We start from the raw sequence: 13,484 nt of genomic DNA, 5'->3' as shown, positions 1-13,484 counted from the left end.
AGGAGGAGTATGTTCCTGATGGCGAGGAGGAGGAGGGTGAGGAGGAGGAGGGCGAGGAGGAGGAGGCCGAGGAGGAGGGTGAGGAGGAGGGCGAGGAGGGTGGAGGGGATGTTGATCCCGAGTTGTGGGGTGACTTGCCACCGGGTGCTCCGCAGGGGTGGCTGCGTGGTAATGCCGGACTACCTACACCACCTTCTATCGAGGAGCACAAGTGGCTCATTGAACCTGTGGGGACAGAGTAAGTGCCTCTCAATCATATTTTCAACACATGACAACATTTTCTTATTGTACACATGGCAATCATTTGATTCTTTTGCAGAAACTGGATCCTTCGCGGAAAGGGCCGTAAACCGAACGGCCTTATCACCGTCCTGTTGAAGGAGTTTTGGCCTGGCCTATTCTGCCCGCGGCCAGACAGGGACCCGCAGCTGCGGGTTTGGCCACGAGCTGGGCCCACTACGAGGCTTGCAGCAACGCGGAGTATGGGACGGCCGCTAAGGCCGTGATCACCAAATTTTGGGTAAGTTCTCTTCCGAATCACTTGTCTTCAGTTTTGTTCATAGTTTATCATTGAATCACTCAACTCATGCCTTGTTTGCTTCTGGTTTATGCATGATTGCAGCAACTCTATAGAGTTCTTGACGAGCACAAGGCCAGAGCCGACGTGGTCTTGCTTGCGGCTGCAAAGAATAAAGCTCGTCAGTTGCAGTACGAGGTGCGCTGGGTTGCCGTCTCGCAGTACTACCACATCTACCTGCAACAAAAGATGACCAAAACTCAAGGGCAGAGGCAACGACTTACCTTGAACAGGGAGCAGTTCATGATGGTAACTATTACTAACTTATCATTGTTTCAAGCATTCAACTATATGTTTCGTGCTCACATGTCATGCTTCCAAAATTTGCATAGGTTGTTCCTCGTTGGTGCTATGGAAGGCATGACGGATGGGCGAGTTTGGTGGATAGGTGGCTCGGCGACGATGCAGAGTTTGCTGCCAAGAGCATCAAGGCCTGGGCTAACCGTGGAAAAGACGGGACACACGGCCAAGGAAACAGGAACCACTGGGGCTTCAAGGCCATGAAGGTATATCTATATGCATGATGCATTTTTGTTCTTCTTTACCGTCATGTTCTTATGTATGGCTAACTTCTGTTTGACATTGTAGGAGGACAAGTTGTAGAGGCCGCTCTCAGACATTGAGTCGTGGAAGCTAGCCCGCGAGCGGAGTCATCCCAAGGAGGGCGAGAGCCAGTACTACGGCAAGACCGAGGAGCACCTGGAGTCTTACACTTAGCACTATCAGAAGTTGCATCCGGATGTTCCTGTTCCTGAGGTCGCCCAGTCTCAGATCAACGACACGGCGGTGGTGGCCATCCAGGGGAAGTCACATGGCCGGTATCTGTGTTTCGATGGCTTGATAACTCCTTCGATATCGTACACACGGCTTCGGTCTACCAACCCGAGCCACTTAGAGAGTACGGGGCGTTCATAGACTCCCTTAGCCCGCCAGCATGCTGTAAGTACTTCCCCTTTATCTTTTTCTCTCTAGCATTCTCAGTTCATTTTCAGCATTGCTCACTTAGAAACAACCTAAATTATGTAGGCATATAAGGCCTTTGTCGAGCATAGGAATCTCGAGGTGCGAGAGTACTTGCAACGAGTGAAGGCAAATGATGATTACAACCGTCAGATGATGGCGGTTAGTTTTGCCCTCTTAAAACCAAGCTAAATTTTTGCACTTTCATTCCTTCTGACCTTCTAGTTTACTTGTTTAACTAACATCCAGACTATGTTGGCGTCTTGGAGTAACCGCACGGATCCACCACAAATGGGACCCCCACCACCACCTGCGGGAGAACCCCCACACGTGCCCACGTTCGATGAATGGGTGGCACTAGGCAGTGATGGTCCGGTTAGTACATTTGCTTAACTACTGGCAAACTAGTTCTCGTTCATTAAACACTATCATATCATATTTACCGTTAGAATCTTTTCTGAAACATGTAGGGGACCGGTGGCTCGACTACTGCTCCGTCGACCCCAGTCACTCCGATCTGGCAGAGTGATGGTGGTCGCGGTGGCGGTTTTGGCGGAGGTGGTCTTGGTGGTGGTGGTTTTGGCGGAGGTGGTCTTGCTTGATGTCGATGATGATTCCGTGCATGTGGCCGTCTTGCCATGCCTTTCATGTTGCTACTTTTATGATGTTCCATGTCTTGCACTAATTTTATGTTCATAAACTTCTGCCGGTGATGATCTTTAGATGATGATGATGAACTTGACTATGTTTAGATGATGATGATGAACTTGAGTATGTTTAGATGACGAAGTGTCATATTTCTGCATAATTCCATGTTCTTAGATTTCTACCTATGCCGACGGCCAAGCCGTCGGCATACCTCTGCCACATGGCGTCCCATGACTTGTCACGCTTTTGATGGCGCCGTCCGTTGCCGTCAGACGGAAAAACACTGCCGACGGCTAAACTATGCCGACGGCTGACCCCGGCCGTCGGCATAGGTCCCTATGCCGACGGCTATACTACGCCGACGGTCTGACAAGACTACGCTGACGATATCTACGCTGACGGGTCTATGCCGACGGCAGCCGTAGGCATAGATCTATGCCGACGGCAGCCGTAGGCATAGATCTATGCCGACGGCAAAGGACCTATGCCGACGGCCCTTGGCCGTAGGCATAGACCGCGAGTCCGGTAGTGTCTGCAATATAAGAAGAGTCATGTGAAATTTATTTTCTTGTGTTTTTCCAACTTAAGGAAGATGAAGGAAATAACTTGGCGCCCATTGCATGTATATTTCGACAATAGTGCATAGTCAGACCATATATACCGCGACAATAGATATGTGAGTGCTGCCGCACCACCGAATCCTAAAACACTCTTTGTGTTTCCGTTACATAAAAACCAATATCCTCCCTGCGGCATATCAACACCGATAATTGTTATAGTTAGATACACAATTGAGGTTTTAGCTTAGCTGTGCTCGAGGAGGATGCTAATTGAGTGGCATGGTTGCTGTAGTAGAAGTGGGATGCACACGCTTTTGGGTGAAACCCAAAAATTGCAAGTTTGACTCAAAAGCATGGTGAGTGTTAACTGCAAAAGTGGGATGCACTGGGAACTCGAAAGGTGAGTATGATAAAATCAAATGCTAACAACTAGTTCTAGGCCTCCGGGAATAGTACTAAGTTGCTGCAAGACGGGGAAAACAAGTCTGTCGGGGAAACAACACAAACATACTCAAAATAAAGAAAACAAAACAAATGGGCCATGCTAATGTTTAGAGTTTGTTTGTTAGTGTGAGCTCTCAGATAAAAACATGAGTATATCTAGTCTATCTCCATGATGTTATACATATGTTTCCTCCATAACAATTGTTTTTCCACAAAAATCTATGCAGAATTCTATAATTTTCCATTGTTTCAGTTGGAAAGTTAGTTTCATCTGGAAACACTCTGCTTTGGTTCTCAATATGTGCATGTATATCCTATGGTGCATTTTGAATCTAGGAATAGTTACGTTTTTACCACCTAGGTTGGAATTAAATAGATGTGGCGGCTGATTCTAAAAGCAGTCGAAAAATAGAGAATAGTTTCCAAAGATTTATTAGGCAGGGTATAGATCCTTTCTGTGTTCATATTCACTCACTGATGGAGTCACCTCTGCCATGCTCTGAAGGTCTTAGTTTCTGAAGACGCCAAACCTGAAGACACTCTACAAACACTTACTCGGTAGCATATAGAAATTGGATCATGGCCACTGAGCCCATAATTGTTTAAGAAGACCAAAATTACCATAGAGGATGATGCTACCAACTTGGCGTGGACCATGCATGAGGCAAAACGGATGCCACCCTATTCGCTGCAACTAGTAAAAAACAAAGCGTTGAACCATGCGTTAGCACTTTTTTGTGGAATAAAAGAGATTGCATTATTTAGATATGAGTAACATTATGATCCCGAAAGATGAGATGAAAAAAATTCTTCTGAAACCTGATCCTAACCAAACAGTCGTCCCTGCACACGGCCATATCGCGCTAAAAGATGGTTTGCGCAGTTCTATGCCCATGGAACTTTACTGATAGAGACCCGCCGCCCTGACTCCATGTGGCACATTACTTCAACAGGTGGCCAAGAGTGGACCCTTTCCGAGACCTGTTCCTGAACTGAACCTTGTGGTGGAGAGTGGAGACTAACTGTGCTGAAGCCAAGCAACTGATTTCGGCATCCGAACAAGATTATTCAGCTCACAGGCACAGAGCTATGGAGATCAGGTCGCTGTTATCTCAAGAAAAGAGGATTCATATTGTTAAGTTCAAGTGTTATGTAAATTTAGCTAGTCATACTCTCGCTCAAATGGAACACGCATGATGAATGAAATTCCCTTTCCCGCAAAAAAAAAATCACTCTCAGGAAGGGATTGCTCTTTTTTTCGTCAGTGGTATGTACTAGACCATTAAAAATTGTTTGTTTAGCCCTTTTTTTGCGTGAGCATGGACTGCATAGTACAATTTATTCCTTCATCATCCTCACGAGTGCATCCAGCTCTACTTCACCTGAGAACTTGGGTCGTAGTATCGATGACAACTCTACCTGAACCACTACTCAGCGTGTTGAGTGAGTTATTATATAGACAAACCCTTAATCAGTAGATTAGTGCACCCCACTTCTAGTAAATATAGCATAGAGCCAACAAGGTAGAGTCAACCTTGCTTCTGCATCATCAGACCGTAGCAGCTACACAAATCATGGGCAAGCTCCAATTTGATTTAAACAACAACTTTTTGTGTAGATCAGCTATGAACACCTCATGTGGTTGTATTAGTAGGAGCATAGGTTCAAAGAGGGGTTCACGCTTTGGCAGTGTGGCATCAACCATCCAGTATTGTTCCAGAATTTATATTGTTATCCAAATCATGTCTAAATAGTTGGTATTGAATGAAGATTGTAGTTATTTCCTTCAAATTTTAAGTTAGTAAACACGAGTAGGGCTTCCAGTAAGAATGAATTCAAGACCATATTCCGCTCAGGAAATGCACTTGTTTCGCCGGCCAAGTTCATATGACTTCTCTTGTTTTATATCGACTGCCAACTGGACTACTAAAAAATGTTAGATGTTTGTTGCAAATGATTTACGAGTATCAAATATTAGTATATAGAAATCATGGTGCTACATAAATAACGTGCACTATGCTGCATATATACATATATTTGTGTGTTGTATGTTATCACCTGCTAAATAGTTGGTGTAGAGAATTACTTTCAGCCTTGGAAGTTGATCAGCCTCATCACATTGTTTCTTCATTAATGGAGGGCGTTTATACACATTTTTTCGGCCTCTACACCGGTTGATGCACACATTTTCTGGTTATTAGTTTTTTTGTCCAGTGCATGTCAAACTACATGTACTACAGTAGGCCAAGTAGGTTCATCATCTAGCCGAGGAACGGGAAAATGTGCGTCGAGAAAATTACCACCCCTCACTGTGGTTCACGGGCTATTCCCTTTTCTCAGGTGGGGAGGTGAGGTTCGTTGCGGCAAAAATGTTTCAGTTTCGATCAGGTTGCAGACCCAGTTCTGGGCTGAGCTGTATGCTGCTAGAATGGCAGTAGGGATGCCCCAAAGCATGGGGCTGCACATTGTTCAGAAATAACTTGACCGTATGTAGGCAGCATCAGCAAGCTGGCGGAGCTGGACAGCTCGTTGTACGGCCCATCGAGCCATGGAAATAAGATGATGTGCTCTCGTACACCGGGTCTGAATCTTGTGAGGGCTCGCCTCCTGAGTTACCGGAGCACCAATTATGCGAAGACTCGACGTAATGTGCTATGAAATCGCAACTTTTTCTCTGAAAAAAGTACTGCATTTGAGTGATGCTCTTCCGGCATGGTATGAACACGTACATCAATGTGGTAAACAAGGAGTATGAAGTTAGCAGGAAGCTAAAATTCCCGTTTCTGACGCGTCCCATTTCTACAAAATCTAGCATCGCCTGCTTTCATCTACCCAGCTAAATTTGGCCGTAGCATCTACAAAAGAGAGATGACCAAGCATCGCTGCAACTTATGCTACCAGTTTTGGTGTTGATCCTCTACAAAGTCGCCCCCATGGGGTTTGTGATTGTACCGGCCGCGTGAAGAGTGGTTCCCCATCCAATGGTGTGGCATCGGCCACCAACAGTCCCACTATTTATAATGTTAATCGGACGTACAAAGAGATGTTCTATAATGAATGACTTTATTTTTCTTATTATATATTTAAGTTATAAAAGGACAAATTAAATACGGCTTCTGATCAAAATGAATACTGCACACGTTACTCTGCGGGAATTGTTCCCTTTTTTTGTTGGGATAGTTCATAATTTTTGTTTTCTAGAGTTCCATCTACGTACTAGATAACTAAAAAAAAGTTTGTTTAGTTGTTTCGGGTGAGTGTCGACTGCATAGTATAGTTCTTCCTTCATCTTATGGTGCTGTGCATTCAACCACACTTCACGTAAGAATTTGAGCTTAAATCAATATGGACCTCTCATCCTTTATAACACTAAGCTCAACGCAGCCGCCTCCTCCCAAAAAAATTAGGGTTCTTCTGCCTCCCGCCGGCGCCGCTGCCGGTCCGCTTCATCTTCGGCGGCCTTAGAGCCATGGGGGTGTGGTGGATCCCGGCCTTTGCCGGTGGGAGGCTCCATTTTTAGATGTGTTTTCGAGATTTGTTAGGGTTTATGTCTTACTCAGAAAGGCGAGACGGTGACGGCTCTTTGAAAATGGAATAAGGTTCTTCCTGCCTAGCCCCCGTTCCGGAGGTGTATCTAGCATCGTTGGTGGGCGTGTGTTGGTGTTCCTCTGACGGATCTTTCTTTGGTGGATTTGCTCGGATTTGTTCGTCGTTCGTCTATATTCATGTGTCTTCAGGTTGGATCTATCCCATCTACGCTACTCTTCATAGGCGGCGGTTGCTGTTCTGGTGCGCTGGTCCTATGGGGCCTCAGCACGACGATTTCCAGACTGTCTACTACAACGAGTTCTGCGCGGCTCCAGTGAGGAAGGGGCGATGACGGCGGCGCGCCTTCGGTTCGCTTCAGCGCTTGTAGTCGTCGCTAGGTGGTCTACGAATCAAGATGTATTTTTTATTACTTCTAATGTTTGTTGTACTGCCATGATTAAACATGAATAAATTGGATGTTTTCCTGCAAAAAAGGAAAAAAACACTAAGCTCTCTAATCTTAAAGAGCCCACGTTCAGTTGAGGTCTCCAATTGGGATAGGAACACTCGATTTTGAACGGATCAACAATTTCTCAAAGTTATCTTATTAAATTCTTTTATACTATGCACTATGCTTCCTAATTTTTATTCGAAATCGTCAATTTAGAATTGGGTAAGCACAATTTTGACCAGGTCAACAATTTCTCAAGGGCTCTACCATTCAATTTTTTTGGTTCACTATGTTCCCATTTTGAAGCTCTTCAGTTCATTAAGGTATTTAATTTTGGATTTGGTTTATGATTTTGATAAGGCCAATGATTTTTCAAATCAATCAGCAGCAACCGACCCATAAAAACATACAAATCCCGCGCACCCTCCGACCACCTAGAGAAAAAAGCGCCACCATGTGATACTCTAGCACCAATATAGTATATGTAGCCAGCGATACTTAAATTACTCCACATAAATATACGTTGGTTAGCAGATGACACAGAACCAAACCCCAAAGGCCTATCAAATCACTGCATTATAAATATAAATAAAACACCACTTCTGCTTCGGTACACCCTCCTTAAACACATCAAGGGCTGAGATCTGCCCATACCCGTTCGCTGTCAGGGGCATGATCGTCTTATGTAAAAAAATCCCCCCCCCCCCCCGCATCCACGCAGATACCCCCCGCGCGCCTGTGTATACGGGGCTGCCGCACGAGCCGAGCCGCTTGGCAGCCGTGAGGACACGAGCCGAGCCGAGCCGTTAGCATCCATGGGCCCACAATGTCAGATGCAGGGCGTGTCGGTGGGGGCGTACGTGTGGTCGTGGCGCGGTCGTGCAGTTAACTGCGCACTAATTGCGGCGCTGACTGCTCGTGGCCGATCTCCTGCTGCCAGCCTTCTGCCGTCGTAGTCCGTGCCCTCCATTGCCGCGGGTGCGGCGACCGGGCGCCTTCCGCCTCGGGCCGGCAGTTGACGCGACCGGTCGGCTGCCGCCGCTGCGGCGACCGCCCGCCCGCCTTCAGACGCCACCAACGCTTCGACTGCCGCGCGTGCCGTTCCCGCGCCTTCACACACCACCGCTGCCGCGCCCAGACGCCACCGATGCCTCGCCTGCCGCGCCGTGCCTTCACACACCGACGCTGCCTCGCTTTCACACGCCACCGCTGTCGCGCGTGCCGCCAGTCGCCCGTCTCTCCCTCGGGGCGCGCGCCACCGACGGCTCGCCCGCCCACGTCCCTCCCCCGCCGTCTATAAAAGGCCACGCCAGTCCTGACCAGGCCGTGCCATCTCCCTCGCCCCGCCCATCTCTCTTCCTCTCCTCGCCCGCCCATCTCCCTCTCCTCGCCGGCAATGTCTTCCAGCGACTCCGACGAGGGCGCGCGGCCGACCGGCGTTTGGCCGCTGAGCCTCACCGTCGGCGACATGGAGGATCTGGCCCGGTACGGCGTGATGGTGCCGCCGGTAGCAAAGTGCCGCGGCCATGGCGGTTCGGGGCGGACGGCATCCCCACCATGGGACCGCCGCCGCCGAGGCAGCAGCTCCACGCGTTCCCTGGCGGCCGGTACAACCGGAGGGCCCGGCGCAGGTTCTGGCGCGGGAAGAACTTTGACATCGTCCTCGGCGCGTTCAGGGACGCGGCGGCCGGCCACACCGTCGGGGACATTGCCGGCAAGGCCGACACTTCCTGGGGTCGCCGCCGCCACGGCCCACCTCCAGCCACCCCCACTGCCCCGGCACAGCAGGCGCCCCCTGACCTAGCGCTGGTCGAGATCCCGCCGGGGCAGGCCGCCCTCGCGCAAGACGGAGACCCCGACGACACGCCGGGGCTACTTGCGGTGCTGGCCTAGTCGGCAGAGGAGGAGGCGGCGGCCACTCGTGTGGAACGAGAGCGGCTGGCGGCCATAGCGGCGGTGCAGGAGCAGCAGGCGCGGGAAGACAACTGGTGGGATTTCAGCGACGACGACGGGGGCGACGATGGCGAAGGAGAGGCCGGCGGTATGGCGCCGGTCGTCGACCTCACCGGCGCCAGTGACGACGAGTAGTCTAGTTTTAGGATTTTTATTTAAATTTCGGTCTAAGTTATGTAAGAGCAGTGCTCGGTTATGTTTAGTGTTATGTAAGGTAGTTTGAATTATGAATGAACTCGGAATGGCTTATTGAAGAAAAAAAACGTATGTTTAATTTGATGTTAGTCGTGCAACTTCAAAAAATAAACGGAAACATGCATTTCAATGTTACGAGAAAAATCAGTCGCAAAACGCATGCATGGGGCCTTCACTCATACTCGAACGGTCTCTGGAGAACTCATCATGCATGCACACCAAAAACATATTGCGTCACGTCTGGGGTGTGGTATGTGGTGTTATCACCAAAAAATTAGAAAAAAATTCTTAAAGCGATAAAAAAGCCACAAAACTTTTTCATGCATCCTAATGATGATGGTAGAACACTATAAAAAATGTGGGTACATTTGAGGGTTGTCGGAAAAAACTCCTTTCAGACGGGGCCTTCGGTCCTGCCCGAACGGTCTCCGAAAAAGGAGGTCAATTTTTCAACATATTCTGAATGACCTCAACTTTTGCAAGTGAGTTGGTATGGTCACCCTGACATTCAATTCAAGAATTGAACGTATTTGAACACCAAAAACATGTTGTGTCATGTCTGGGGTGTGCTGTGTGCTGTTTTCACAGAAAAAATTATAAAAAATTCATAAAGCGATAAAAAATATAGAAAACTTGGCATGCATCCTAGTGATGATTGTGGAACACTATAAAAAAATTTGAGTTCATTTCAAGGATGTCAAAAATAAATTAATAAGTTTATTGCTATAACTAATAATTTTGAAACGACCGTTAATAAAAAACAGTACTTAATACAAAATTTATTTCGTATTGACATTATAAATATGATGGTAGATATTACTAATGTAATTTGGGTTCATTTGAAGGATGTCAAAAAAATATTGTAGATAGTACTCATGAAATTTGCATAGTGTGGCAAATAATAAAAAATAAGACAGATAGTAATGATATGATTTGAGTTTACACTGCTAGCAGTACAAAAAAATAATTAAAATAATGTAAAACTTACTTTTCATTCTCAGCGCACGTTTGTCGTCTATGGCCCTCTTTCTTACAAATGCCACAAAGAGGACCGGGTTTTTTCTCAGAAAATGATTTTGGTCTTCCATTTTTTATAACATTTGGATCTTTCTTTGCCCGCCCTGTCGTGCTCTGTTTAGGGGCGCCCTTCGTGAAAACTTTCACGGGATCACCAATGACATCAACATGTTGTTCCGGCTGACGTGGCTCCTCATGCACATTTCTTCTACTACCAACAACATCATTATCAGAGACCTTTTTCTTCGCTATTATATTCTGCAGACACTGCATCAACTCATCAAACACGAATGGATCATTTGAAGCAACATGAAAAGCTTCAGCTCCTGTTATACTGAGTTGACTATAGCGAGTACGCTGTTCTGCCCCTGTCCAACCCCAGCCAAACATGTCACTCTTTCGCTGTGCAGGCAGCCCACCTCTCGCAACTTTCAACATCCTCTTAAGGATGCAACACTTAGGTATTTTAGATATTTTCAGATGAACCAACACATACAGAATGTGTTTGCAAGGCAATCCTTTCCGAAGCATTCGTCCACAACTGCAGTCTATCGTATTTTCAGAGTTTTCAGCTTGATAATTCACACTGAACTGAAATTTGCGGTTATTTCTCCATGTCACGATGAAGGTGTGGTAGTCAACTCCCACTAGCGTCTCAAAAATCTCAAGCTCTCCCATCTTCTTCAGATCTTGTTGAAGAATATAAAAATTAGAATGAGTGAATACTTCGGCAGCATGCTTCTCAATATCCTTATATTCTGTGACTGATTGTGGCAATGACTTGAAACACATTCATCATGCACCTCGTTCTCACGTAGTCGAACTATGCAATTCTCATAATGCACAACTAGGTCAACAATAGTCATACCGCCGTCCAGGTGAAGGTGAAGACAAGAGTTAAGGCTTTCACTCCTCTGTTTACTACGCATACCCAGAAAAAAACCATCTGACAGATATGATGCTGCCCACAGACTCCTCTTCCTGTACATCCTGCTCAGCCACTCTTCTGTTTTATCAGTCTTCCATTTATGGACGAAAGCGTGCCATCTCGCCTCAAAGTTGGCTGGAGAGGTGGAGTAGTACAAGAGTGCCCTGAACTCATTTAGCGATTTGTAATTAAGGTGCTTCTGCATGTTTTTTTCCACGTGCCATGAGCAGAGACGGTGCAACACATCAACCAAAATCAACCGAATAGCTCGTATCATTGTAGCGTCTCCATCTGTGATGATTGACCTTGGCTTTTTCTGACAATTGGCCCTCAGGAATGTCTGGAGCAGCCACATGTACGTCACTTCGGTCTCGTCGGACACAATGGCACAACCAAAAACTGTGGTGCAACGGTGATTATTTACACCAACAAAGGGGATAAACGGCATACCATATCTGTTCATCTTATATGTGCTGTTGAACACAGTCACATCTCCATACAACTGATAGTCACGCCGCGACTGTGCATCGCACCAGAACATGCTCTTCAAACGGCCCTCCTTATCGAGCACGTACTCAAAGAAAAAGTCTGGATCCTTCTCCTTTCTGCTCCTCATAATCCCGATTGCCGTGTTAGCATCACCCTTCGCAATCAACTTCATTTTTTTCTCGGCAACATAGGTTGTACACGTCTCATCTCAGAAACCCACACTTATCATACGAGCCATACCTGCTAATGAAGTTGTCGACGATGATATGCTTTCTGATCCCAGCTCCTTCCATCGCCAAGATCTCAGCTATCTGGTGATCTCCCATCACTCGATGTGACCGCAGAAATACCACCTCATCTGGTCTCGCTAACAAATGGTTGTGATCATCCATAAAAGCTGCCACGAACCAAACTCCATGTCCTTTGTCCAACTTCACGACTAAATGTGCGCCACACTCGCAACGAGTCTCAGGTCTTAGCCTGCGGGTACGGCCCTCCGGGTTTAAAAATTTACTGAGACGTTTTCCTGCCCTCGAGCAAACGTATCGCCTATACCGAACAGTGGTTGAAAGTCCTTTTCCTCGTTTCACCTTATCTTTTCTAATACTGAATCCACGATCTTTGGCGTAGTTATTATAAAACATGTAGGCCTCCCATTGTGATGCAAATGTCATACCCATAACCTTCAGCTGTGTCTCAAGCGCACGTTGCTGGATTTCATCTTCCTCAATGTCCATATTAGCTCCATCCTCATGCTCATATTCATCATCACCACTCCAACCATCAAAGTTAGCCTACAATATTCCACATAAGCAAGTGTAAGTTGTCATCAATAAGTTTTTATTATTCAATGACATCTTAAATTTTGGACCGAACCTGGCTTATGTTATCCGCGAAAGATTCAACACCATGATTTTCCTCGTTCTGGACGTCAATATCCTCCTGCACATAAAAAAATCATATGCACATGTAAGTACCATATGTTTCTTCATCCGACGAAAAGATTGTACACGACACTTACGTTTTCACTACAAGCACCCCCTCCTTTTGAAAATCCTCCTCAGGTAAATTATCGTACGACGACCAGGATTCATTGTCGCTGCCATCATCATCATCTTTACTATCATTACCATTCGTACGATCAACAGTATCGCTACCATCCCACTCACTCGTGTCCAAAAACAGATCCGTAAATGCAGTTTCTTTATCCATTGAATGATCTCACAACCAACACTCCAATATTATAATAAAAATTGATCTATCAATTTTAAATCAAATTAAATGTACTACGATCATACAGATGACAACTTCTTATCTAACAAGTGATTGCACATAATTATTTACAAATACAATTTTTTTTGACAAACTAGACGGCTTACATGGCGTGCACGTGCACTTCGGCTGGCCTGGCGTGGCTGCGAACGGCGAGGACGTTCCCGGAGAGGTTGATCACGGAGTTGCGTGCGGCGACGGCGTCCACGTAGGCCACGTCACCGCGACGACCTGCACGGAGGCGACATCACGTACGGCGGGCGACTCCAACAACGTTCGCGCCAGCCAGATCCCGGGTGAAGACGGGGAAAATGGTCGGCGATCGGCGGGGAAAGGCGGCGATCGGCCGGACGGGAAGACGTTGAAATTGGCAGCGTGATCAGGGCTAGATCGGTGGGGAAAGGCGGCGATCGGCGGGGCGGGGCGACGTTGGAACGGGCCGCGTGATCAACGCAGGTCGTG

At 46.9% G+C, this 13,484-nt stretch overlaps 2 pseudogenes; both read right to left on the bottom strand.

Annotated features, from left to right (window-relative positions):
* Positions 1–10,300: 10,300 nt before the first annotated feature.
* On the bottom strand, positions 10,301–11,538 carry LOC147972758 (protein FAR1-RELATED SEQUENCE 5-like; annotated as a pseudogene).
* Positions 11,539–11,571: 33 nt separating this feature from the next.
* LOC147972757 (protein FAR1-RELATED SEQUENCE 5-like) lies at positions 11,572–12,487 on the bottom strand (annotated as a pseudogene).
* Positions 12,488–13,484: the final 997 nt, after the last annotated feature.

This window comes from Triticum urartu, chromosome 5A (assembly GCF_056163025.1).
Source record: "Triticum urartu cultivar PI428250 chromosome 5A, HENAU_Tu73, whole genome shotgun sequence".
Taxonomy (NCBI): Eukaryota; Viridiplantae; Streptophyta; class Magnoliopsida; order Poales; family Poaceae; genus Triticum; species Triticum urartu.
The sequence above is the reverse complement of the archived record's forward strand: the minus strand, read 5'-3'. Positions and strand labels throughout refer to the sequence as shown.